This window comes from Notamacropus eugenii, chromosome 2 (genome assembly GCF_028372415.1).
Source record: "Notamacropus eugenii isolate mMacEug1 chromosome 2, mMacEug1.pri_v2, whole genome shotgun sequence".
NCBI lineage: Eukaryota > Metazoa > Chordata > Mammalia > Diprotodontia > Macropodidae > Notamacropus > Notamacropus eugenii.
This window is the reverse complement of record NC_092873.1, coordinates 420,541,453-420,569,087: the sequence shown is the minus strand read 5'-3', so window position 1 is coordinate 420,569,087 and position 27,635 is coordinate 420,541,453. Positions and strand designations below refer to the sequence as shown.

Sequence of the window (27,635 nt, the reverse complement as noted above, 5' to 3'; positions counted from 1 at the left end):
TAATATTTCTATTTGTGCCAGATCTTGCTTTCAGTTGATCATCTTTTTTTTTTAAACACTGACTACAAAGAACATAAAAATTTTAAAAGATTCTCCACACTATGAACCAGGAGGTAAAGCAACCTAAATTAACATAGGGAAATAATGTGTCTGAGGATGAGAAAAAGTTTAGACTTTTTTTTTTTAATGTAGGCTTTTAAGGCCCATGGTGGTACCAAATGGAGAAAGAAGAGAAGAACTAGGATAAATCTTCTATTGTTACATTGATACCAATACACTACAGTAGTACATATTTCTCCATAAACAATGATAATATTCTAAAAAACACTGAATAAGCTCTCTTTCACAGGTCCTGGTCAAATAAAGATAGAAAAATCAACTTAAGTTTTAATGTCGGACTCATTCTCCATTTTTGCTTGCTTTTCTCTTCCCATCCTTTTATTTTTATGGATTTTTCTATTTTTAAAAGATAAAATGAATAAACTATCAAGCAAAAGTATGAGTCTTAATCTTAGTTATTAAACAAGAAATTAATAAACTATTTTTAATATTTCCTGAGGAAAAATACTAATTTTGTTATTATTTGTACAATATAGGTGGGCTGTCTCTGTCCCTACTTCAAACTTTTAAAAATCCGAACTTCTCCAAGCTGTAGTTTCTCTGAAATTCTGACATAGGCAGAGTTATTGCTCATTGGAGAAAGTCTTGGGACATGAGACCCCTAAGGTGCCCTGTGCCTAGATTTTGAGATCATGTTAAGGGGTCACTACATAAAGGAGAGAGGGTGAGTACTAACTAGGAAGGAAAAGGCAGTTCCATGGAGAAAGCACACAAGGATAAGGACTTAGAAGAAAGCCATATGAGCCATAAGATTTAACAGATGACAGAAACCAGCAAAAGAGTCATAAGACACAGACTACATTATGTGGCCCAGTCATTACATCCAGTTTTATGGCTTGGTCTCAGGCCTCAAAACATCATTTGTCATCAACCTTGGGACTCAAGAGAAAGAAACTCAAGAGCTAAGTAGCTTCAGGTCTTCAGTTTCTCCATCAGTGCCATCAGTCTTAACTGAGTGTCCTCCTACTGCGGAGAGGAAGCAGAGGGAATAAAAGGGATATGAGTATAGCTGTCTAGAGTTATAGAAAGTGGCTACCATTTTTTGCGAGTATGTAGAGAGAAAGTTTACTGTTTGTTATTTACCTTCATATTCTGCCATAACCAAAGGCTTTTTGCCTATGAGTTCACATATCTTTTGTATAAAAGAGATATACTGCTAAGGGATCAGAAGTAAGGTTTTGGATAGCTGATAGCACAAAACAGCACAACAAACACAGAAAGTAGCAAAAATGGCCTCGGAATCATTTGGGGTCTGGGGCTACATTAGTTTTAGAAACGCATTTTTGTATGCACCTGACCCCAACATCACAGCCCCATATTTGGTACTAATTATTAAATGGGTTTCATTACATGAGTCTAATTAAACTATACTCATATATTCACTTTTTTACCATATAATTTCCCCAGGTAATTTCCTAAGTCATGAATGGCACTGTAATTTTCTAAACTTTCCAACCTTTCTCAATAAAAGTAAAATGTAAATATATATATGAAGTAAGAGTAACTAGTAATCTAGTATAATTTTCAGTTGTTTTTAAAGACTCAGAACAAAACTTTTCTCTCCAAAATGCCACACTTAGTTTAGAGTACATTCTTGAACCTTAACCCTTTGTGTGTATACCAACAAGGTAATATGTTCCAAACTCTCTTGCAAGTTTCTCTCAGTTTGTCATTGCCTGTATTTTTCACTCTTGGTGTACCACCAAGCAAGTACTGGTGATAGAACTATAGCAGACAACTTGTCTATAAATGCACAAATGTAATCTGTCAGGTGGATGGTTGCAACTTTACAGACAGAAAAGATAAGAACGAAGTCATCAGGAAACTGACATAAACTCACCCTTTCAGCTCTGAGAGTCTCCTTCTCTATCCTCTTCTGAATATTATAAGGCTTCCTAAAAAACTGTAAACAAAGAGAAGACATAAGAAATAGTCAGTCCTTACCACCATCACCTATGGAATAGGTGTGCCTGATTGCACATAATAAACCCCATATTTGTGCTTCCCTCAAATTCCCACTAGTAAACATATTGTTTCACTCAGCATTATTACATATTTGCTCCAATTCTCCCAGGCTGGCTCTGGAGATTGAAACTGTCTTTCAGAGCCACAGGACTAAGAAGTGTTCTGCTTTCTTCTGTATATAGCAGGGAACTGTGAACTTATACTTTTTAAAAATGTCTAAGAATTCAGAGATCATGGCAATGGAGAATCACACAGACTCACAGACTTCCTGAGTGGGAAGGAACCTTGTCCAATGCATAACCTGAAAGAAGATCCCCTCTATAACAGCGATATACTCGACAAGTGGTCACACAGTCCTTGCTCAGAAGTGCTCTACAGAATATCTAGTTGCATTATGGTTATCCTGCCTTCTCCTTATCCCTGGCATGGCTGTAGAAACTAGAATATGTTGGAACATTGTAGCCATATCCCCTTCCTTTTGCCTTTGCTCAGGAGAACAAATGTATTTTTCCTCCTACCCCTCCAGCCCCTTCTATCCATTTACAATCACTACAAAGGTTTACGTCAACCCAATCTCCAAATCCAAATAAGAGTCGATACAATTTGTTGTTGTTTTCTAAATCTAGATCTGTATTCCCTTTGTAAAAAGAAATACGAACTTCTGTTCCCATATGGTATCATCTCAGGAGGTAAGGGCAGATCAGCTCAAGATAGTCTCAGAAGGAGGTTTGGGGAAAACATCATTGTTAACCGTACGAAGGTAACAATGAGAGAAGAAATCAGCAAGGGCTATTTTCTATAGATCAGGAGTCTGACTATGTCTTATGGACTAGACGTGCTGATCATACCACATGCCCTTTCCCACATAAGGCAACATCAAAAGCTTTGAAAAGAAACATAGAGAGACAGTATCCTCATTGGTATGCAATGTGACAGTTCAGATCCAAACTCTGGGCTACCTTTTGAACTATCTGTCAGGGGAGGAAGACTGTTATTTTCCTTTATCTTTTACTTTTAAGAACTTTTAGTACTTGTGATTCTCCCTTTCCCTGTGCTCTCCCTCTGTCGGTCTCTCTGTACGTGTGTGCCCCACTCTCTCTTTCTCTCTTTGCCTCTCTCTTTCAGCCTACATTCAAGCATTAACCTTTGATGTAACATTTTTGCTCCACATCAGAATGGATAGAATGAGCTTCAGAGAAGCAATTGAGTTGAGAGAATGAAAAGGATGACATCACTTCAAACGTGGACTTTCCAGAAAATTATCCTTTCAAGCATTCCCCTGCGCTGTCTACTGGGGACACTCTACTCTCCCTGACCACTGCATGCTGCCTAGGTTTCATTTGTTTTGATAACCATTTGTTTTGTGTCTCTGTTCACAGTATTTCATGTGTGTGTGTGTGTGTGTGTGTGTGTGTGTGTGTGTGTATGTGTATAACTTAGGCTTGTAAACTTTTTCAAGCTTCTCTGTTCACTTTATAACTTCCAAATGAAAGAGAGGAATTCATTATCATCAGTTATTAGTTTGATAATTCTAAATAAAGTCAATATGAACATTTATATGGCTATCTGCCCAGGAAGAACATTAGGAATGAGACTACGTGGCCATGAAACTAGCATTCTCTCTCTTTGGTGTGCACGTTGTGCCATACACACAAATAAGGCAGAGAGAGCAGAACCTTTAACATTGGCTGAGTCTCTTATTTCCTTTGTGCTCAATAGTTCTGGGCAAAGTTCATTTTTTTCTCTCCATAATGAATGGATTTCTCCCCAGTCTCAAGCCCTAACTATTTAGATGGCAGCCACCACATACTTGTCACACCCTGGTTGTTTTGTTTTGTTTTGAGTCCAAAAATTGGTTTCTATCCTTTCATTGCGTAATTGTCACATGGTACAATTCTGCTCAGCACGCAGCTTAAAAGGTAAGTCAAGCAGCAATATATTCACCAGTGACATACGGATACACATTTCTCTCTCGTGGATTGCTTCCATAAGCGTAGAATTCTCAGCGCACACACATTGTCAGTATTCAATTTTACGTATATTCACAAGCAGTCTATACATCTTAATATTGCACCACAGTTTAGTAATAAATCATTTTTAAGTAATACCGACACATTTTTTCTTTAAAAAGCTTCACATAATGGTTGCAAATCATGTTTTTGTAAAGAAATTGTCATAAAATCTGGGGCAATTATGAGGTGAAATATGGTATTCAGTGTAGACCTCTACCAACTTGACACAAGATTTTTCCACCTTCTTCAAATGCACTGGGATCATTTGTATAGAATATTCACTTCTCTCACACGGAGAAGGATCAGGCTATTTCCTTTCATGTGATTTCTCATCTCTAAATAAAAAGTTAGCCAGTTTAACACAGTGAACAAACATATTGATATGAATTTGGTATTCAACTTTTTAAAAATAAATGTATCACTCTTTAAACTCCTCCTCCGCCAAAATATTTTACCATATTTCCAATCCTTCAATTTTTAAACTTGTGAAGACTTAAGGAAAATATAATCCATATGTCTATGATTCATTTACACTCAGTTCATCAAAAATCTGTTTTTGTATTAAATGTCAAAATGCCTTTTATGTCTCTATTTATGAACTCTTTAAAGTCTTTCTTTTTAAATTATGAGAGAATGTGTTTTCCCAAGTTTAAAATCTACAAAGGCCTTCAGAATTCTCATCTAAACATCAGTTTCTGGGAGAGCCAATTTTGTTTACTCCTGGGAAACTTCCTGTTTTAGGAAACATACTTCCAAAATTTGTTTGAAATATTTACAAGGTTTTAAAATATGTAATCTCACATCCTTCATTTCATAAGATGTGCTACTTCTACCTACTACTAATGTATACAAGGGTGATTCTGATTAGTGTGTGTCCCAGCCCTTTTCATAGTAGGACATTATATGTGCTAAATATCTGCATGGTCTGTAGGCATTTAACTATACAATATATAAACCTTAAGCTTAGAAGGCAATTCTGCCTATCTTGTTATTCATGTAGGAGAAAGTACTTCTTATGACTGGTAACCCTTCCTTGCTAGATCAGCAAACTTCTCTGCTCAGCACTGCACATCTGCTTCCAGATAATAGAAAGCTCATTGTCTTCTTTTACCCCTGCTCCATTTCCCAATCATTTGTTTCAATCCAGCTAGAAATGTTGAGGTTGATAAGTATACAATGAGATCAATATTTTTTTTAAAGAGCTCATTTCCCAGAAAGCTAAATCTTATTGGAATGTATAGCTCCAGATATTCTAAAATACAAGGAGCTACCAGTTAGTATCAAGGGCACAGGAACAAGTACTGAACAAGGAGGAAGGAAATTTGGGTTCCAGTCACCGAACTGTTACTCAGATTCTTTTGTGAAATCAAGGGAGTAGGCTGAACAATCTGTAAGGTCCTTTCTAATTCAAAATTTGTCTTACTCTAAGTTTTGACATTATCCTTACTCAGTATCATCAAAAATTTGCATATTGACATTAGTTTAAATGAGGACAGTCTAAACAAGTTCAGGAATGAAAGATATAAAATATAAACTATCCAGAGAACAATTAGGATGGTTAAAGACCTTGAGTCCATAATCTAGGAGGAAAAATTGAGAGAATTGAAGATGTATAGCTTTGGTGAAGAGAAACCTCAGAAAGGACCTCATAGCTAGTGTTCAAGTACGTGAAGAACTATCATGTGAAAGAAAGATTAGGCACAAAACTAGGATCTCTGTCCTCCTCCCCAAGCCTGAAGGCAGTCCAAAGGAGGCCTAGTATTAGATCTATCTTGTGATGGATGTAACTTTTCCACATGTCTTGAAGTCATGTAGAATAGGGGAGGTTTCTCCACTCTAGTCTGTCCTCCATGATGCTCAGGGGCCAGTCCTCTTAGACACAACCCCCAGGCACAGAATAGTTGGAGATCAAGAAGTTATTATGTCATTTCAGCTAAGTGAGGTTCTCCTCCCTTTAGTCAATGTGAATGTTCATCCTCATGGAGCTAGAGAATATACTTTAAAATACTGACACTGTTACTGGTAAAACTCGTAAACAGGCAAATTTAAGCAGGAAATTGGTGGTGGTGGTGGTGGTGGGGGTGAATAGAGGTAGTGAACTTTCCTAATAATTAGAACTATTCAAAAGTTGAAATGAACAGCCTTGGGAGGTAGTGAGTGTCCCTGTAGTGAAGACCTTTAAGCAAAGGCTAAATGATCACTTTTGGGTATGTTTCAGTAAGAATTCCTTTTTGGATTTGAGTTAGATTAAATTGCTACTGCAGTCCTATCTACCTCTCAAATTCTGTGAATCTGAAATCCTCAAGATACGCTCCCCAAAAGACTACTTCAAGGGTGTGGAACTTGCAGTCTTAAGGCCACATGTGGCCCTCTAGGTCCTCAAGTGTGGCCCTTTGACTAAAGTTTGGATTCAGCCAAAAGGCTGCTGTTGAGGACCTAGAGGGCCACATGTGGCCTTGAGGTCATAGGTTCCCTATCTCTGGACTAGTTTGTTAGAATTTTTGAGGAAGAGGAATACTAAGGCTCAGTTTTTAACTCACAGTGCTTTACTTACCTTTCTCTGAAATTCAAAACTTTACTGAACTCCAGCCATCCTTTTTGTACATAGAATATATGACAGCAGGATACATACTTGTGCCTAAGCAAGACAGAGCCATATTTGGGTACAGGACTTTTGGGTTTCGGGTGAAAGGTGATTTGTTGCAAAGGACAATGTGAATACCAACTAATGTAAATCTATTACTAGGTTAACAGCGTTTTCTAGTAAATAAAAGTGTTTTGTTTTTGTTATGTCTTCAATACTTCAGAAAAACCCAAGATTTCTCTCATCAGTCTAAGTTCTCTAGAACCCGATGTAGCATCTTAGTAGATGATTTCCTGGCTCTCTGTGGCTGAAAATAAACCTTACCAAATAGCCAGTCCTCTGATGATTCTCTGAATTTAGACAAGCTGGTTAATCCTATACTCCTCAGGCCTTTTCACAGTTCCTCAACTGCAGTTATCAGAGCTTGTCTTTGATTGGCACAGTTTTCAAGAATCCAGAGTATACTTTACACCATCACAGTAGGGCTCTAATGAACATGTCTCTTAATACTGACATGGTGAATTTTTTTAAAAATTCAGATTAAAGAGGGGAGGAGTCAAGATGGTGGAGTAGAAAGACACATATACTCTAGTGCTTCCCCCACAGCCCACAAAATATCTGAAAAAATTACTCTCAACAAATTCTAGAGCAGCAGAAGCTGCAGAACAACAGAGTGAAAGAGGTTTCCAGCCAAAGGTAACCTGGAAGGCCAACAGGAAAGGTCTATCTCACAGGATGCTGAGTGGAGCAGAGCCTAGCCCTGGCCATGAGGCACTGGGAGGAATAGGACCTGAACAGACCTCCAGGGCAGAATTCCCAATGGGGAGGGTCCCAGATCCCTCAACCCACAAGGGACAAAGAAAGCTCCAAAGGTCAGTGTGGGAGGGCTTTCCCAGCTGGGAGAGAGGGGAATGGGGTTCCCCCAGCACTGGCTTAAAGCCTCTGGCAGAATTGAGCAACTGACCTGAACCTCAGCCCTGACTGGTAGCCCTGCCCCCACCCAAAGCCCCTGGGTTGAGCAGTTGAGCAGCTGATCTGAATCTCAGTCTTGAGCATGGTACAGGGGAGAGAAGGAGCACTAGGACTCTCCCCTTGACAAAGGATTCAGAAGTCAAGTAACTGGCTAGAAAAATGTCGAAAAAGTGAAAAAAATAAGACCATAGAAGGTGGCTTTCTTGGTGAACAGGTGTCTCTTTCCATCCTTTAGGATGAGGAAGAACAAGGCATACTGTCAGAGGAAGTCAAGGCCTCCAGTACCTCCAAAATGAATATGAAATAGGCTCAAACCATAGAAGAGCTTGAAAAGCATGTCAGCAGCCTGCTAAAGGAGAACGAAAAAAATGCTGGGGAGAATAACACCTTTAAAAAGAGGCTAATTCAGTTGGAAAAAAGAGGTCCAAAAATCCAATGAGGAGAAGGAGGCTTTAAAAAGCAGAATTAGCCAAATGGAAAAGAAAGCTCAAAAGCTCACTGAACAAAACAGTTCTTTAAAAGGGAGAACTGAATTCAGGTAAGGTAATGACTATGAGATAAACCAAGAAGCTAGAAAAGAAAACCAAAAGTTTGAAAAAATAGAAGATAATGTGAAACATAAACAACTGACCTGGAAAATAGATCCAGGAAAGACAATTTAAAAATTATGCCATGATCATAAAAAGAGCCTAGACATTATCTTCCATGAAATTATCAAGGAAAACTACCCTGATATTCTAGAACTAGAGGGCAAAATAAATATTGAAAGAATCCACCAATCACCTCCTGAAAGAGACCTGAAAAGAGAAACTCCTAGGAATACTGTGGCCAAATTTCAGAGTTCCCAGGTCAAGGAGAAAATACTGCAAGCAGCTAGAAAGAAACAATTTAAGTACTGTGGTAATACAATGAGGATAACACAGGATCTGGCAGCTTCTACATTAAGGGATTGAAGGACTTAGAATAGGATATTCCAGAAGTCAAAGGAATTGGGATTAAAACCAAGAATCACCTATCCAGCAAAACCGAGTGTAATACTTCAAGGGAATAAATGGTCATTCAATGATATAGAGGACTTTCAAGAATTCATGACGAAAAGACCATAAATGAATAGAAAATTTGACTTTCAAACATAAGAATCAAGAGAAGCAGAAAAAGGTAAACAGGAAAGAGAAATCATAAAAGACTTTCTAAAGCTGAACTGTTTACATTCCTACATGGAAAGATAATATTTGTAACTCTTGAGACTTTTCTCAGTATTTGGGTAGGTGGAAGGATCACACACACACACACACACACACACACACACACACACACACGGAGTACAGGTTGAGTTGAATCAGAAGAGATGATATCCATAAAAAAAATAAAATAAAAATTAAGGGGTGAGGGAGAAAAATACTGGGAGGAGAAAGAGAGAAATGGAATGGGGCAGGCTATAACTCATAAAAGAGATAAATATCTTGTTCAATGGAGGAGAAAAGGGAGGAGCCAAGAGGGGAAAAGTGAAGCTTACCCTCTTTACATATGGCTTAAGGAGGGAATAATATGCTCACTAAATTTGATATGAAAATCTATCTTATGCTACTGGAAAGTAGGAGAGGAGAAGACAAGTGGGGTGAGGGGGATGATAGAAGGGAGGGCAAACGGGAGAAGGGAGTAACTAGAAGTAAATACTTTTGGGAAGGGACAAGGTCAAATGAGAGAATAAAAAAGGGGGGGGAAGGTAGGATAGAGGGCAATATAGTTAGTATTACACAACATGACTATTATGGAAGTCTTTGCAAAACAACACATATATAGCCTGTATTGAATTGCTTGCCTTCTCAGTGGGGATGGCTGGGCAGGAAGGGAGGGAGAGAAGTTGGAATTCAAAGTATTAGGAATGAATGTTGAGAATTATTATTGCATATGACTGGGATATAAGAAACACAGGTAATGGGGTATGGAAATTTATCTTGCCCAACAAGAAAAGAGAAAATGGGGATAAGGCAAGGGTGGGGTGTGACAGAAGGGAGGGTACATTGAGGGAAGGGGTAGTCAGCAGGGGGGAGGGGAGAAAAATTGGAACTCGAAATTTTGTGGAAATGAATGTCGAAATCTAAAAATAAATAAATTAATAAAACTTTTTAAAAAAAGAAAAAAAGACAAAACAGAACAAAAAAAATTCAAATGAAAGAATGCTTTGAAAGAACGCTAAATTGCTACTTTTTGTTGCCATTGTTGGATCCTTTCTTTGGTGACGCACTCTCCTTCTGAATTAGTCCTGTATGGAAGAGTCTCATCATACTTCTACACTGCCACAGAGCTGACCTATACTTTAATTTGAATTTTAAGCAGGACCAAGTATTTTCTTAGTTCCACCTACCTGTCAGCATATAGCTGCATAATAAGATAATACTTTCATTTGATTTAAAACACTAGACACCTGCAGAAGACTTCCAGGGGAAATGAAGGGAACAATTGCATTAAGCTTTGTTTTAATAAGCCCAAGATCCAGTGTCTCTGGCATCATGTTATGCTACCATGAGTAGATGCCAAATAAACCCTCTGTAAGGGGAGAACTCCTGTAAATGACAACTTCAGGAATATATAGAAGCAAGGCTTTTTATTTTTTCCGGAAGATTTGCTGAGGCTGTGTATCATTCAGGCAGTAGGTTTTTGCCAGTTAAAAGAATCTTGGAAGAGATGACAATTTAAAGAAAAAACTTAGGAATTTAGTTGTGTTACTAAAATTTTTAAAGTTCAGGTAAAAACACCCTTTCTTAACAGCTAGAATTTGTCAGTGAATTTTAAAAGTGATGGTTCTTTAGAAAATGTGGAGTAACTTTTTTACTTAACTTGCTTAAGTTGTAACCTGTGTAGCATCGTCACCCAATGAGGCCTGTGAAACTTGGAAAGCAAAGTGAACAGTATGTGTGTGTGGGGGGGCATATGTGTGTGTGTGTGTGTGTGTGTGTGTATATGGGTATGTGTGTGTATGTTTGCATGTGTGTGTATCTATGTGTGCGCACACATCTATCTGTGTGTACTTGGTATGTGGCTTTTATGAAGTATTACATTAATCATAAGCATCATTTTATAATATTTGGTAGTACCTACTTATTTTTTACATCTCATAAAAAGACATGGTATTGACTGATATTAAAATTAAATTAATTTTATTCAACAGTAGGGTTCTATAGAACATTAAATAAAATTTAGATTTAAAAAGTCCTGAACTAAGATAAAGGAAACATGGATACAGTGCCTCAGTCAAATGAAAATATGCACATTTCAATGCTGTTTTATAATTTACAACAATCCTGTAAGGTACACAGTGCAGGTATCATTATCTTCATTTTAAAGATTAAGAAACTGATGTTCGGAGAGATTCAAAATCACGTGGCTAGTACATGGTAAAGCTAAAACTCAACCCCAATCTCCTAAAACAAAAACAAGTGGTTTTTATACTACGCTACCTAATAACTGAGATCCTAAGTTATGATCTAATACTCTAATGGTATATGGCCTGGCTACAGGCTGGCACTACCCCAGAGGGTATGGGGGCATCTATACTTTTTTTGCCCTGTGTGAAGTGGGTGAAGTAAGTAGGGGAAAAAGTAGCAACAGCTTACCACTCTTAGAAACTTTATGCAATGGATTAACAAAATTGGCCTGCCTGACCTGTTTAGGAGAAGCCATATTACTCTATAGGAACACGGTTTAAGTTTCTTACTTTGTTAATAATACAAAATAACCAAAGTTGCTTTTGTTCATCCAAATAAATAAAAAATGGTATAATGTATATATCTTAAAGCTACTATCTTAAAAATAAAAGGTTTACAAAACTCAAGAAAGCTATTAATTATAAATATTTGCACATATGCATATCTACATATGTATACAAATACATATGTAAGTTTCTAATCTCTTATAAATTAGGAATGAGAAAATGGTAAATTGAAGTTAACAACACAGATCACATCTGTAAGGGAGTTATAGTCTAGGGGCTAGGGCACAGAATTTTAGCTCTTCCATTCTACTCTTGGTCTTAACATGACTCACCATGTAGCCTGTGTTTCTACATCTGTTGTAAATGAAAAAAATAATATACACCTTGGACAGCAGAAAGAGAAAGTGCTTCTTAGGACACACTTTGAAATCCGAGGCTAGGATAAAGCATACAGCTTATTCTCATTATCTTAAACATTCAGTATAATTTAAAATACCAAGAAAAGATGATAGTTTTATAAGCTTTATAAAGTTTATAAATAAGTCATATTTTCTGTCTGCTGTCTAAGAGCTATCAGTTGCAAATGTCAGCTTGGAGAGATTCATCAACAAATCTTCCTTTTCCCAGATCACATTTAAGTGTCAGCAAACACTAGGCTTCTCTATGGTTTTCTTGGAGAAATTTGGGGATAAACAAGTCAGCAGGGGGCAAGTAATTCTTTTCATTAGTGTATAAAGACTCTGTTAAGGATATGGCACTGGCCTTCTCTGTTCATTATGTGAATGGAATTACTTCAGCTAAAAGATGAATAATTACCCCAAAATTTACACTTCCTCAGTTTTCATACTGCAATCCTATAGTTGCGGGATTTCAACTTTGCTCCCAGAGTCCACTGCGAGATGAATGCAGAACACGCCAATCAGCCGAGTAGCACTGGAGAGAAGAGCAGGAAATGAAGGGAAGACTCTGGGTCCTGAACACTTACTTAACGATATACAGCAACATGATGTTAGCAGCACCAGCCAGTATGTTTCATTCGTGAACATATTCGCTGCTTTTTGTCACACGGCTATGTATTATGTAGGTCTTCAATTCCTCCTATTCTCCCTCTAACCTTTTGCTGGCTGCAAACAGGGTGTCATTGTTTATTAAAGATAACTAATGCCCTAAGTCTTTATTTACTTCTGTTTATTGCTATTTTAGCAAGAGTCACCAGAGAGCAGCTATGCTGCTGGTCCACTAGGGTTCTTTAATCACCGTTAGTAGGTAAAATCATCTGTGACAACTAATCCAAAAAGCAGATTATATTTATTTTGGCTACAGTGGCTTGCAATTCGTTAAAATCAACAAAGCCTTTTCATTAGCCCCCTGCTGATGTCCTAAAAACAGACATTTCAAGGGTCTCAAAGCACAGAGCTACACATATGCAGCAAAGCTAAGTCTGACAGATTTGCAGTACTATTCTTAACATAAAATCTTATTAAACTAACAAACAAGAAGTCAAACCCCTCTGCTTTCATACAAAGGCTTAATTAACTGCCCTAAACAGCAAACTCAAAATCATATATGCAAGGCTTCCTGAATTTGGAATTGTATCCTTTATTAAGTGAGGCTTACCAAGAAAAAAAACTAAACTAAACTGGACTATTATTTTCAACATGGCAAAAGATTTTTTAAAATTGTGGTAAAAATGATGGTACCTATTTCCGAGGGAGATGAGCATGGACTTGTCCTCAACAGGGAGGGTTTTGATTAACTACTAAACTGTTAGTGAAGTCAGCAAGCCCAATGAGCTGACTGCCAAGGTCTCATCTTAGGTTTACTAGTGGTTAGAGACATCTGCCAGAGGTCAGAGTAGTGGCAGTGCGTCTGAGGGTCTCCATCACCCCACCAGGACTTCATTTAACCTCTCTCTTCTCTTGTCCCCAGCAATAAGACCATTTCCTTTTCTGCAGGATTTCCCTCATGCCATGCAGTTCTTTCTGCAGGGCATAGCATAAAAGAGGAGGGCCTCTTTATTCCTGAGTTGGATCACTGGACTCCAACTTCAGAAAAGGGGGCATTGCCGAAGGGAAGCTCATGGCAGTGATTCTGCCCAACCGCCATCACTATGTCACCCCACCGCAGCCATAATTAATGAACATATCAAAAGGTCTACTCAAGGAGCAGGAAAGGTAGACAATGATTTATGTTTACCTACAGGGAAAATTATTTAGCTTTGCCACATCTTTCAGAATAAAGAAGCCCAGTAAGATTTCAATATAGCATGGTCTCTCCTAAACCTGGAGAGGAGTTCAGGGAGAAAATCCTACTGAAAAATAAAGAGGAGAGTAAAGCCTCAATGGAAAGAAGTTCCTTCTACCAGAGTTAGTCTTATTTGTTTGTAAATATTGTTTGCTCTCCAACCTTGATTTGACTGTTGTCATGCTTGATGAATTTCCATGGCTGCTAAAGCAATAGAATAACTTGTTTGTTCCCCCAGCATAATCTTGAACATTGTCAAGGATGATTATTAGATAACACCTCAAGCCAGTTTTTACTCTAATATTCAGAATTCTAGTGGTTGAGAGAGGAAGCCAACAGCAGCCCTTAGGAGTAAGAGATCTCTGCTCTTATATGCATGCCCACGCAACTAGTGCACCAGGCTGCCTTGGAGACAAAATGTCCAGTTCACTGTCTTGAGGGCCACTGTCCAGCAGTCTCTTTAGCCAGTTCTTTAGCTTCTTTGGTTCATACCAAAGCTGTCTGTGAAAGCAGATAATAAAATCCAGCCTGGAAGGAAAATCCGCATACAAAGCTTCTCTCAAATGTCTAATCAGAGTTTTGTCCACAGGGAAAACCGAGCCACATCTGATATACAAGTTATCATTTTGGCTCTCCATAATTAAAACTATTGTTGCCATGGCAATTCAAAGAGTGTTGCAAATATACGCACAGCTAATGTCATGCCTTTCTTGTTGATACAATTTGCAGTCCCAGTCTGGGTTTGTGGTAGGACAGAACAAATGTGACTTGAGCATACCACAGTGCAACACCAGCGGACGTGAGGGGACTGGAAACTACGTTATGCTCTACAGGTATGAGATTCAAGTGTCTTCCCCTGAATAAATAGACAAAACCTGACTCAGGTGGTGTCTTGAGAGGCAGGTTTGTGACTAGTGAAAGAATCAAGTTTTTGGAGTCAAAGGGGACCAGACCCATCCACTACCCTTTGCTGGGCAGAGGGATGCTCAGGTAACCAGTCTACTGAAGATGGGAACGATAACTCTGACACAAGCGGGTGATAATAATGTAAACAAAAGCTCTAAAAAGTCTTAGACTATGTAAATATCTAATTAAAAATAATTTCATATATGTCAGCATACAGTTTACACTGAAATATCTTTATAGTTCAGTATATTTAATTTCTGACAGTAAGGAAAGGGTTGATTGTCTTCCCCCATAGGAGAGAAAGGATTTGATTTTTACCGTTTTTAGGATTGTGGTTATAAGTCCAGTAAAAAGATCTGGTTTCTTTTTCTGGCTGGAGAGTGACTTTGCAAACCAGTAATAGTTTAGAGATCAGAGAGAAAAAAATGGATAATGTTTCACTTAATGCTGGGGACAGTAGCTCAAGATGTTGGAAGTAGCATATAATGTTTCCCCTGGGGGGATCTGAAGGTAGCAGGGTAGCTGACAAAAAAGCCAAGAGGGCTTTGTAAGTGAAGGGAGCTTTCATCCTGGCAAATAAGTAAGAGGACTACATGGAGGAATTTTGAATGCTGCATGCTGTCACTAACCTAGCTTTCTCTGCAAGAAGAATAGCTAAACACAGCACCAATTACTATATTTCATGGCCACTCTGTCTCACTGGGATACAACTTGTTGTGGGATTAGTGTCTAGAGAGAAATTCTCAAATAAGTGGTTATGGTTACTAAAAGACTATATACTCAGCCATGACAACCATCTTCTTTTAATTTCAAATGTGATCCCAGTCATAACCCAATAGCTCTGCCCTCTGATGATAGAGAAAAATCTAATACCATGCCTGAAACTTTATAGATACTTCTTTAGTGCTAGGTACACAACATATATACCACACTCAAAATAAAGTCTCCATTTTTTTACCTTGCTAGCAAAATAAGAAGAGCCTGTCCTATAAGCAAAGGTTCTTTCAGCAGGGAAGATTTCCTCTAATTGAATATGATGAAGGGCCAGAGAGAAAGCACCTCTCCATGGAGGGTGGGGGATGAATGAGAACAAAGTTATGAATGTTGACTTGGCCTAAGAGGGGGCTAGTAAACTGACAGACAGGAGTCTTTGCTGAGAGCAATTCAAGGATCTGGGGAATTTCAGTCAAACACACAAAGGAAACATGAAAAGGGCCAATGTACTGAACCTCTGTAGGAGAGGGAACAAAACCCAGCTGCCTTAATGGCAACACAAGCCCAGTTCAAGCAACTATGTTTGTCCTGTTGTGTAGCTGAGGTGAGCATGATAATATATAGGGCAGCTTATAGGAACCTCTAGTCAGAAATATTACAGACATAGCGGGGTCTTTAAAAAAAAACCAGAAAGAAGCCATATATCTGTACTGTAGAGAAGTGATAAAGTGAGAAGGGGCCACTAGTCCCAATAACAATTCCATTTATCTAAACAATGCTTTGACTCAAGACTTGTGTATTTCAAATTTGAGAAGAGACACTCCAAAGGCAATTAGAGATTTGTAAGGGAGAACTAATAAGAAAGGTTAAAGAAATGAAACAAGGCTGAGTATTATCTTAGTAAAACTCATTCTGAAATATGGAGGAGTATCTTACAGTAGCAAAAGAAAAACAAGAAGAAATGAGCCCCAACTGAAGCATGAAAAGCCTGGATTAGTTCTAAGGAAAAATATCTTTATCAGGAGGGCCATACACACTGGAACTGGTGATGAAGGGCAGCTGTATCTCTCTTTGTCTGGGGACCCTGAAAAACAATTCTACAATAAGATTTTAAGCATCTTATCATCAGAATGCTATACCGAGGTCATTTTTCCACTGGAGGCAAACCCCCCTTTATCCTTGAGTCATCTATCACATCTTCCCTCTGTCCACCTCCCCTCATGGTTGTCCTCCTTGCTGGAATGCCCACTGTCCTGCTTTTGACACTTTCTTATCCTATACATCCATCAAAGCCTAGTTCAAAGCCTCACTTCTCCATAAGCATAGGGGGATTCTCCTCTGATCATCACCTTCTTTATTTTATCCTTCTCTGTCTAAGCATACATACCCCTATTTTTTAGTTGTCTACACAACACACTCACTTCACTGTATCACTAGTAATGCTGTTCTACCTTCTACCTACCCAGATTAAATATTGTTCTATGCACTACTTAATTTTTTAATTCAAGTTTTTTTGTAGCCCTTCCCCATCCCCAATTAAAAGAAAGTTCCTTGTGCATAAGCACCATTTCTTATTAGTTTGTACTCCATAGCTTCTAGCATAGGACTAGATAATAATAATATAGTTAACATTTATATAGTGCGTCCCATGTGTAAGGCAGTGTGCTAAGTGCTTGACAATTACTATGTCATTTGATCTTCACAACAACTCTTGGAGGTAGGTGCTAGTATTATCTCTACTTTATAGATCAGGAAACTGAGGTAAACAAGTTTAAGATCATTCAGCTGATAACAGGCTCATTCAGCTAATAACAGTGTGAGGCTGGATTTGAACTGAGATCTTCCTGACTTCAGAACAGACATTTTAAGATACAGTCTCCCTTTAATTCAATCCACTCAACTAAAGAAAAGAGAAATTCCATTACCTAGCATGTTGTAACTTCTTTTTGTATGTGAAACAGAAAGTACAACGTGTGTACAGTGCAAAAAAAAGGTTCAGATACGATGTTGGAAAGGAGGTATATAATTGGGTATTCATTGTATGTATGCAGACGAATACATACATATTCACAAATACACCTACATATTCACTTATACGCTAATACACATACCTAATTCACATATATGCCTACCTATGATTTCATTTATATGGAGAACTCCTTGCAAGAAAAATTATTTAGGACATGAACAGTTAGCTAAGAAGGTAGTTTATGATAATGGGATTTGGATTTTTGGATCACAGCTTACAATATAGGGTTGACAGATCCCTGGCCAGAGATGAAGTATATACCTAAGAAAGAACAGTAAGAATCTATTTGCAGGATGTGTTCCCTATTTAATTAAAAGTGCTTTGAAATGAAAAGAATGGGAGGAGAAGATTGTTCATATATGTATATATGTATATATGTATGTATGTATGTATGTATGTATGTATATATTCCTTCAGTTAGATACCATAGAAAAGAGTAACCATAAAGAATGAAAAAAACCAGCTGATTTCAGGAATTCACAGGAGAAAAATCCAAGAAAGGAGGCAGTAGTACAAGCTATAGCGTCAGCTATCTATACACAAATTTCCAAAGTTTAGAAAATGAACAAAAGGAACCCGAGGTCCCAGGGGAAGAGGGCATTTGCTATTACAGCTACCACAGAGACGTGATGGGATAAGACCCATGACTGGACTATGGATCTGGATGAATATACCTTATTCAAAATAGCTACTATTAATAATAACAATAATGACAGCTAACATTTATATAGCACCTATTATGTGCCAGACACTGTGCTAGATACTTTACAATCATTATTTCATTTGATCCTCACAAGAACTGTGGGAGGTCAGTGCTGTTAGCTCCATTTTACAGATGAGGAAACTGAGGCAAGAGTTTAAATGACTTGTCCAAAGTTACACAGCTGGTCAGTATCTAAGGTCAGATTTAAACTCAGGTCTTTCTGAGTCCAGGCCCAATGCTCCATCCACTGTGCCACACAGATACAAATATATATACCCCCCCACACACACATATGCACACACATATATATATATACATACACACATGCACATATATGTATGGAAGGGGGGATAATAATGTATATTAAAAATATTAATCTAAATGAATCTAGGCTCTGTGTGTGTTGGAGGTGGGAGGAGCACAGGGGAAAGCATTCAAGTGGATCTAAAAGAAAAGAGAAATATAAATGATTTCACCATTGGAGTATACTACAAACCACCTTGACAGAAAGAGATATTAGATGAAGAGTTTAGGAAATACATGACAAACCTGGAACAGAGAGGTATGATATATTAGTGATGGGGAACTTCAATTATCCAAACATCTGTGAAAGCTTTCCCCAGGAAAGCTAAAAACGTCTTTACTTATCTTAGAACTTTATCCTTTTAAAGGTAGAAAAATCAACAACTACAGGAAATTCTTTTCTGGAAGTGAATTTCACTAGAAACTGGTTGTTAGGGTGGAAATGATGGAAACCTTGGGAAGGAAGTGCCTACTTTATCCTCAAATTGATGAGTAAAATGAGTAAATCTGGCATATACCTTAAGATTCTGGGAAAGAAGATTTCAAAAGGTCCAGAGGAAAGACAGGTAGGCTCTCATGGACTAAAATGCTTCAGGAGAAGTCAGTCCAGGAGGGATGGGAGAAGCTCTAGAATTTAATTCCGAAAAGAGAAAGGGAACAATTCCAATGAGGGGTAAAAAAAGGGGGGGAGATTTATCTAAAAATCCCAATGTGAATGAATACATGAGGAAGTCACTAACCAATTTAGATTTTAAAAAGAATTGTAAAGAAACAGAAACTAAAAAGAGAAGGGAAGATAAATAGGAGTAAAGGTGTGGTCCTAGTAAAATGTCAGAAAAATTAAGGCTCAGACTGAGCTGAGGTTAGCAAGAAAAGCTAAGGAAAACCAAAAGGGGTTTTTTTTGTTTGTTTTAAGCTACACTGGGAGAAAAACAAAGGTCAACAAAGGGATAGACCCTTTGCTAAGGGTGAACATGACAATGATAACAGACAACAGAGAGAAAGCAGTGTTGCTTGTCTTATTTAGTTTCTATATTAACTAAAGAGAATAATAACCTCTATACAGAAAATGACAGTATCAAATGACTGGTAGAGCACTGATACCCAAGATAAGTAAGAGGACAGCAACAGAAAAACTAACTGACTTTGATGAATTCCACTGAGCCTGGCCCAGATGAACTACATCATTAGTTCCTGAGAGACCTAGCAAAGGTGATGACCAAAATGTTGTTAACGATATCCGAAAGATCATGGAAAACAAGAGAAGCACCAAAAGACTGGAGAAGGGCATATGTTGTGATTTAAAAAAAAAAAGTAAGAGTCTGCTAACTAAGCATAGTAAGATCTTGGGAAATTTTAAGAATGAATCATTAAAGATATTGTTGGCAAACACTTAGAAAGTAAAGAGGTGAGTGATTATAAAAATGAAGCATAATTTGACAGGATTACTAAATTATTAGGTGAGGGAAATGCTTAAAATGCATATAGTTTACCTAGATTTTAGCAAACTTTTTGATAAAGTGTCTCATATTATTCTCAAGAAGAGGACAGAAGAATATATATATGAATATATATATATATTAGATGATAATACAATTGGTTAAATTTATAATTATTTGGATAGCTATACACAAAGACTTAATGGTTCAATACCAGTGTAGTAGGATATCTCAAGAAAATACCTCAGGGATCTGTAGTGATAGCTTGTGTTGTTTAACATTTTTATCAATGACTTGAATAAAGAGTCACCAAATTCAAGATGATACAGATCTGGGAAGGATAAGTAACAGAGTGGATGACAGAATCAAGATGTGAAATAAACTGGACAAGCTACAGGATTCAGCATTCTCTAGCTTCCAGACCAACTCCAACCTTATTTACAAATGGAAAAACCATTCTTACCCAGGAATATACAAAAAGCCAACTGGATCTGGCCCTCAGGCTGTATTTTACAGACCCATGGGCTATATAGCATTGGGTGAAATCTAATAAATGAAATCTGACAGGAATAGATGTGAAGTCCTGAATGTGAGTACAAAAAATCAACTTCAGAACTGTAAGATAGAAAAGCCTGATTAGAGAATAGTTGTTGGGAAAAAAATCTAGGGGTTTTAGTGTACATGGGTCCTATCAGCATGATGAGGCTGCCAAAATAGCTAATGTGATCTTGGGCTACACTAAGAGAAGCAAAGTTTATAGAAAGAGGGGGGTGACCGTAGCATTGTGCTCTGACCTCATCACACCTCCTCATCTGGAGCATTGTTTTCAATTCTGAAGCACAGTTTTAAAGGACTATTGATAAACTGCAGAATATACAAAAGAGTTCAATCAGGATGAAAAGAGCCTTAAGTCCATGACATAAGGAATGGTTGAATAAAGTGGGCATATTTAGTCTAGAGAAGACACAGCTTGGACATGATAGCTGCCTTTAAGAATCCAAAGACTCTCAAGAAAAGGAAAGAAGAGACATGTCCTGTTTGGTCTGAGGGCAAAATCATGGACAAAGGGTCTAAGTTGAAAAGATGCAAATTTAGATGGTGAGAGGAGGAGAACTTCCTAATGATTAGAGCTGTCCAAGGGTGGAATGACCTGCCTCCCCTTCTGAATGAATATCCACTACAAAATGCTAAAGCTCAGTGAATCCCTAGGTGCACCATGAAAAAAATTACAGGGACACTAAAGGTTCCATGAAACAAGAATATTTGGGAAATTCTGCTTTATTGCCACAATGCCTTTCTCTATAGCATGGATCAAAATGTTTTGTTTTTCTCTCAGTGAAGTTTAAAACAAACAAACAAACAAAAACCTCCCCCAAGCCCTTTTGGTTTTCCTTAGCTTTTCTTGCTAGCCGCAGCTCATTCTGAGCCTTAATTTTTCTGACATTTTACTAGGTCCACACCATATTCCTATTTATCTTCCCTCCCCTTTCTTTGTTTAAATAACAAAACAAAATAATTCCTATACTTCATAATACACAGACTATCAGGTGTAACTTCTTATAAAGGAAATGAAATGAATGTACTCTACCAGGTATCTAATATACAAAAATGTTTTCAATAGCTGTCCACTAAAAATAGCCATCCTAAAGTTGTTACTATAACATCTTTGGGATGTCTAAATATATGTGTGTATGTGTGTGTGTGGTTGTATATGTATTACATATACACACACACATATATATCTATACATACACACATATATCTACATTTCAATTTGTAGGTATAAATGGGTGGTATGATGACTAACAAATAATTTCATTAGAAACAATGATACTTTTAGAGGGAATTACTTTACCATTAGTTACCTATTCATAAAGTAGTAATTAATGTTTCTCATAAGAGTCTAGGGAAATGTGAAAAAAAAGAAAAAGAAAATGAGGAGTATCATTGTACCCACAGAAATTGAAGAATTCTACTTTGCCAGTTGAATATAAGCACCAGTATTAAATTTCAACCTATATGTCAACATCATGGAGAACAAAGTAAAGGAAAAGGAGAAAAAAAGGAGAAAGTGTTAAATACTTGTCTAAATTTTAGGACCAAGATAATGGGAGACTGGAATATAGTCAGAAGAACTAAACATAAGCTAATGCTGTCAACTCTTGATTGTCCATACCAATGGAAGGGAACAGCAGCATATACAATACCAAACATCAGATAATCCGAAGATCAATTACTCTAAATAGTGTCTTCCCCTCAGCAAATTTACCTTCCTAATTATGATTTGCTGACATTTATATTAAAATTAGTTTGTATTCCCAAAGCACATAACAACTCATAGTGGGGGAAAGGATTCCCCAATAAAGCAGAGAGGCATATGGAAGCCATTCTGGCATGAATAATTTTCTATGAATTATCCATAAAGTGAGTAAACAACACATGGATAATTGAGAATTGACTATATATCTCTTATCCATCCACCTGCTTTAAATTTTTTTTTGCCTAAATAATGACAAGTATTTTCCAACCAACTAGTTAAGGGCTGGAATAACCAGAAGCTTTGATAAATCCTTCCAGCTTTCAGCTAATTCTCAGCCATAATAAGTATCTCAGACAAAGACATTAAGGATATGAAAATAGTCATGAAGAGCAGAAAGAAAAATTGCCTTTATAGTCCATCTTGGGTTGCAATAAGATACTGAAATACAAATAATACAAAAATAGATCCAAGCAATTTTTAAAAAGTAAACATGGTCCAAACTGAACAAAATGGGTCTCATGAAGGTTTCATTGATTAAGTGATTAGTTTGCCAGTGAATGATTATTAGTCAGAGAGGTTGGAATTAGTCACTTCAGCCCTGCCTCCCATGAATAAAATGCGGGGAGTGCTCTCTCTCCCACCCTCTGTGACAGATGATATCTGTTTTCTCCTGTGAGTTTGAATTTAAGAGCCACTGAAGCTCAGCAACAGTATATTCTGGCTCAAATGAGCTGAAAATTGCATTCAATTTGAATTTCAAAACTGGAGGGGAGGAAGGGGAAAAAAAGCTCAGCACCCATCAAGACTGTACTTCTCAACTACTTCCTACTGCTTAGCTGTATTCAGGCTGACTGGGGACTTGAAACTCAGTATACGATGTAGGGAAAGAGCACTGTTGGACTATTGCCCAGTCTGAGTTTAAAAATAAACTTTTAATAGTCGGGATCAAAGCAAACCTTCATTTTATGTACATAATGCACAATGCATTCTATCCCCAAAGAAACAGATTTATCTTTTCAAGGCTCAAATTGCACTGGTTTCACTCATATTTTGCAGGTTTCTAAAGACAAAAATGAATTCCCTGAAAGACTTTGGGAAAGCAAATTTTGTCCGGAAAATGTTAACCCCAAATTCAAATTCCTTAAAAGCTTTGATCTCCTATAATCAGAATTCTATTTGATTTGGTTTTATGGTGCCCTTGTCTATCCTCCTTCTCCCCAAAGACCTGCTTATCAGATCCTCTTTTATCAATAGCTCTTCCCCAATTTTGTATCATAGACCTCTTTGGAAGTCTGTTGAAACCTATCAAGCTCATATCAGAATAATGCTTTTTAAGTGTATGAAATAAAAGGAAACCAATCATAGTGAAAAATATTTATCAAATATTTTTTACAAGCAAGATTGCAGACCTCCCAAGTTAAAGAACCCTGTCTTAGACATGATTAGCTCAAATTACACAAAAGGTTGTGTGAATATTCTTTTGTTTTTAATCAAATGATTCTTTAAATGAACTATAAGAGAATATTATTGAAAGAATCCTATGTTGAATCCCTTTATAGAGCAAAGGATGTGTCTACAATAAAGATTCTTTGTATATCTGGAAAATTTGAATTTTGGCTCACGAGTTTTTCTTGAGCCTGAGAATCTGGGTTTAAATCTCAATTCTGTTACTTTATATCTATGAGATTACTTTATTTCCCTTTTTTCTTTATTTCTTTTTATATCTCAGTTTCTTCACAGGTAAATGAGAGGGTTGGAATAGATAACCTTTTTTATTTCTAAATTATATACTCCTAATCTGGATTCAGCTCCGATACAGAGAAGAACTGTAGATGATACATTGAAACCAAATAATAGCATGAATATGGGTCCAAACGTGAGAGTTTTACATAAAGAGGCAGAAAAAAATACTTCAGATTTTCTCAGTCATAAACGACAAAACTTCAGAAGACGCTATTAACTTTTTGAAACTACAAAAGCCTGATATTGCAAAATGAAACAGAAAGTTAATGAATGGTACTGAGAAAACATGTTAGTTTTTCCTTAGGGAGAATCTTGAAGGTGTCTGTTATAAGTTTGTAAAGGTACATTGGTAACTTGATGCTGAGTTTAAAAATAAACTCAATAATATCAGAGTAAACTTATTTTACATATATAATGACTTGACACTCAGGTTAGGGTGAGGATTTTTCATGGTAACCTGGAAAGCCAGATACCACATGCTTTTGTTTCTAAAAGGCAACAAATCCCATAGGATTATGAGGAATGAAAAAAAAGGTAGGCAAGAACTCAATACCCTAGAGAGTGGAGGGATATTTTATTCATAATCTGTGGCAAAATGAAGCTTGTATATCTTTTATCTGGGGGTAGATAGAAGAAAAGAGAGTAGCAGTGGCTTGGGAGGTGGTAGGACAGCGTCAGAAAAAAAACAGGGAATTTTGAGTCCGAAGACCTGAGTTCCAATCACATCTCTGCTTTTTCACACCTGAGTGACCTTGAGATAAGTTATTTTATCTCTGTAGGCCTCAGTTTCTTCATTTGTAAAATACACATTTTAGAGTAAATCCTAGATCTCTTACAGTTTTGGATCCTATCACCCTAAATGTGAGAATCCCTGGAAAGTTTGGGTATGGCCATAAGGATTTTTCCAGGTCATTTTATGAAGGTTATCTTACCCTCAATTTAGGGAATAAGCATTTTCTCTCATTGCAAAGCATTCCCAGTGTTCCTCAAAAAAAAAAAAAAGAAAAAAAAGAAAAGAAAAGAAATCCAGTTGGACCCTAAAAACCAATAGAAACAAAGGTAGATTATCCACTGAAAATAGTTTTTGGAAATTCAAAGCTAACACCTGAAGTTGAATGATTTCTACTTAACCATATTCAATAAATGTTATTTGCCTGAATATTCAATATTAGAGTAAAGCTTTTAAAAATAAAAAAATGAGTTTCCATATTTTTAATAAGTCAGTACTAAGATTATTTCTATATTCCAAAGAAGTCCATTTCCTAAGTAAGATGCTTGCTATTATATTGCAGGACACTGAGTAGATAACAGCTACATGTTTATCATAAGTGATTATCATAAATATGACTACCAATGATAAAATGACAAGTGTTATATTTGTCACATGGCACATGAGGAGCAGCTTACCTTTCAAACTTCAGCAGCGTGACCATAGGAATTTTTCTTACATCTTCATAATTTAATACTGTTTCACTGACGAACCAGTAAATTGCCAGCTCTATTCATTTATGTGACGTGAGCAAAGATCCAACCCAAAAAAAAGGAAAAAAAAATGTAAAGTCAATTTTCTTGGCCACTACATTTAATAAAATCTCCCAAAGCAATAGGGTTAAGCACACATTAATAGATATGACTTTGGATAGAGACTTTGCCTTTAGCAATTTTTTTATTTTCCTATATCCATACCCAGGATTATATTAATACTCAAAATAAGCTAGTCTTTATTGTTCTAAATTTTCTTCCTTCTAAATTTTATGTGCTTTATTAATCTTCTGCTCCTCTTTTATTTATAGCTAATACTCTGTTGAGGTTTCAAAGCATTTTCCATTATAACCCCTATTTATAACTTTCAGAAATATTCTTTGATAAGAGGGGTCGAAGGATTTCTTACTTGTAACACACTGGTTCCAAATTTATGCATATCTCCCAATGTCAGGTGCATTTTTTTCTTTCTTTTTTTTCAATAATATTTGAAAAGATAAAAGAAAAGGTAAGGTCAATCTTTCTGCTTAGAAAAAAATGAGAAGACTCTATTTTAAATAACTCCACTGTAAGAGTTAAACTAATGAATTTTTAAAAATATGGTTCCAGGTAAAATCCTTCCTAAAGGAAGCCTGCCTTCTCAAAGCCAGCTGTACATTTTCTGTCATGAATGAGGACATTTTGGAGTACCAATGGGATCCTTTGACATTTCAGAGTACCAATGGGATCCCTTTGATGTCAAGGGGAGCTCTGTGCTCAGTTCCTGGCAGTGGGGTGCCTGCTACCAAAAAGAGCAGCTGATGGACCCCTAACAGATTAGCTTGGTGAGTACACACACGGTTCCTGAAGTACAACATGTGGGAAAACTAATTAGCAAAGTGGCACAAGGCCATTTTCCATCACACCCTTGAGGCCTACTTGTGGTAACTGTGTACTTTAGAGAGTGAGTGCTTCAAAAAGGGTTCCATGTTGTGATGAGAAGATTCAATGAGAGGCCTGTTAACAGTATTCACCAATGCAGAGACCTTCAAACCCATACTTTTTTTCCTCTGTTTTGCCTTTTTTTTTTAAGAGAGAAGGAAGGTTAAATAGCAAAACAATAATTACATAAAATCAAGGTTTCGATTCCTGCTTTCTCTCACTTTTCCTAAAGCAGGAAACCAGAGAAGATAGTTTTCAAGAAATCATAACGCATCATTCATTTTAATGGAAGAATTACTAGAAGCGATTTTTAAAAAGTGGGCATTTTTAAAATCAATGATTACACACAGAGAGGTATGAAAGCCCTACAACTTACCATCCTATAAAAACTGAGACTTAACAGGAGTCTTGAATCAGGGTAGGGAATATGCAAGCAGACAAGAAGTTGAGAAGCTTTCTAGTTCATCGTAGAGCATAGGAAAGAGGGAGGATTGTAACATGTGGAAACACAAAAGTCATCTCTGTCTGGAGTAGCATAGGAGGCATGTTTAGCATCATTATGTTGGAAACACATAAAGCAATATTAGGAGGTATTAAAATATACAATCGCAATTGATATTAAAGGATAAGGGAAGGTAGTTTATTCATGCTGATCACAAAGATGTTTGGGATTTTATAAGCGCAAAAGAAAAACTTGCACAAAGAGAATCTCTTCTTATTCATATTATATCAAAAATGTTGCTTAAAAATAGTTCATCTGTATGTAACATCATCCATATAATGCTGCCAGTGACAATGAAACCTGAGATCACTTGCTGCATGACAGTGAACTGTGTAACTTAACATTAAAAAGATATAAATTGCCTTAGCTCATCTAAGAAAAGGCCCTATATAAATTCAAGGTAATATTGTATTTTAATGGTAATTGTCTGGCCTCCTTCTCCTTCTGATTCCAAAAATACATCCATTTCCCAACCATTGTTACTCATCATCATTTGGACATTCCATATGATCTATACAAATGGCTGATGTACAGATGGAAGGAAGCTACCACCAGAGCCCAGGAAAAGTGCTCTCTGAGACACCTTGCTTCCTTTAAGTCATGTGCCAGGCTCCTGGTGCTGAGAGAGAAGTAGGAAAGTTGGAGGGGAGATACGGTTCTACTGTTCCTTGGAGAAATATCAGTGGAATGAATCCTGGGAAGAGGGTCCTAAGGGAATAATCTGAGACAATGTTTGAGAAGTCCTGGCACTGGGGCTCTAGGTGAAGGATAAGTTGTTGTCAATCCTTCTTTTTCAAGAGAACCAGAAAGATGAAGAAACAAGAACTGGACATTGCCATTGACTCCAAGTCTCCATAAATGTAACTGCCTCTCACCTACACTGTTTTCTCTGAATATCTCAACTTCCAATTACCCCATTCCTCTCAAGAATTATAGGGAAAGGACATATTACTGCTAATTTTCTGGTAGATGCAATTTCCCATAGAATCATTTGTAAATGGTAAGAAAGCTCTCACACTAT

General features: G+C 37.0%; 1 protein-coding gene across 4 annotated transcripts in view; it reads right to left on the bottom strand.

Moving 5' to 3' along the window:
• The window catches only part of ESRRG (estrogen related receptor gamma), a 686,396-nt gene that overhangs the window by 441,620 nt on the left and 217,141 nt on the right, over positions 1-27,635 (bottom strand). For all 4 annotated transcript variants that reach the window (XM_072647831.1, XM_072647828.1, XM_072647830.1 and 1 more), the window contains exons 2-3: positions 25,117-25,207; positions 1,961-2,023 (exon numbers count right to left, since the gene is read on the bottom strand). The gene's annotated coding sequence lies outside the window, so the exon portion shown is untranslated. The remainder of the gene's footprint in view (positions 1-1,960; positions 2,024-25,116; positions 25,208-27,635) is intronic.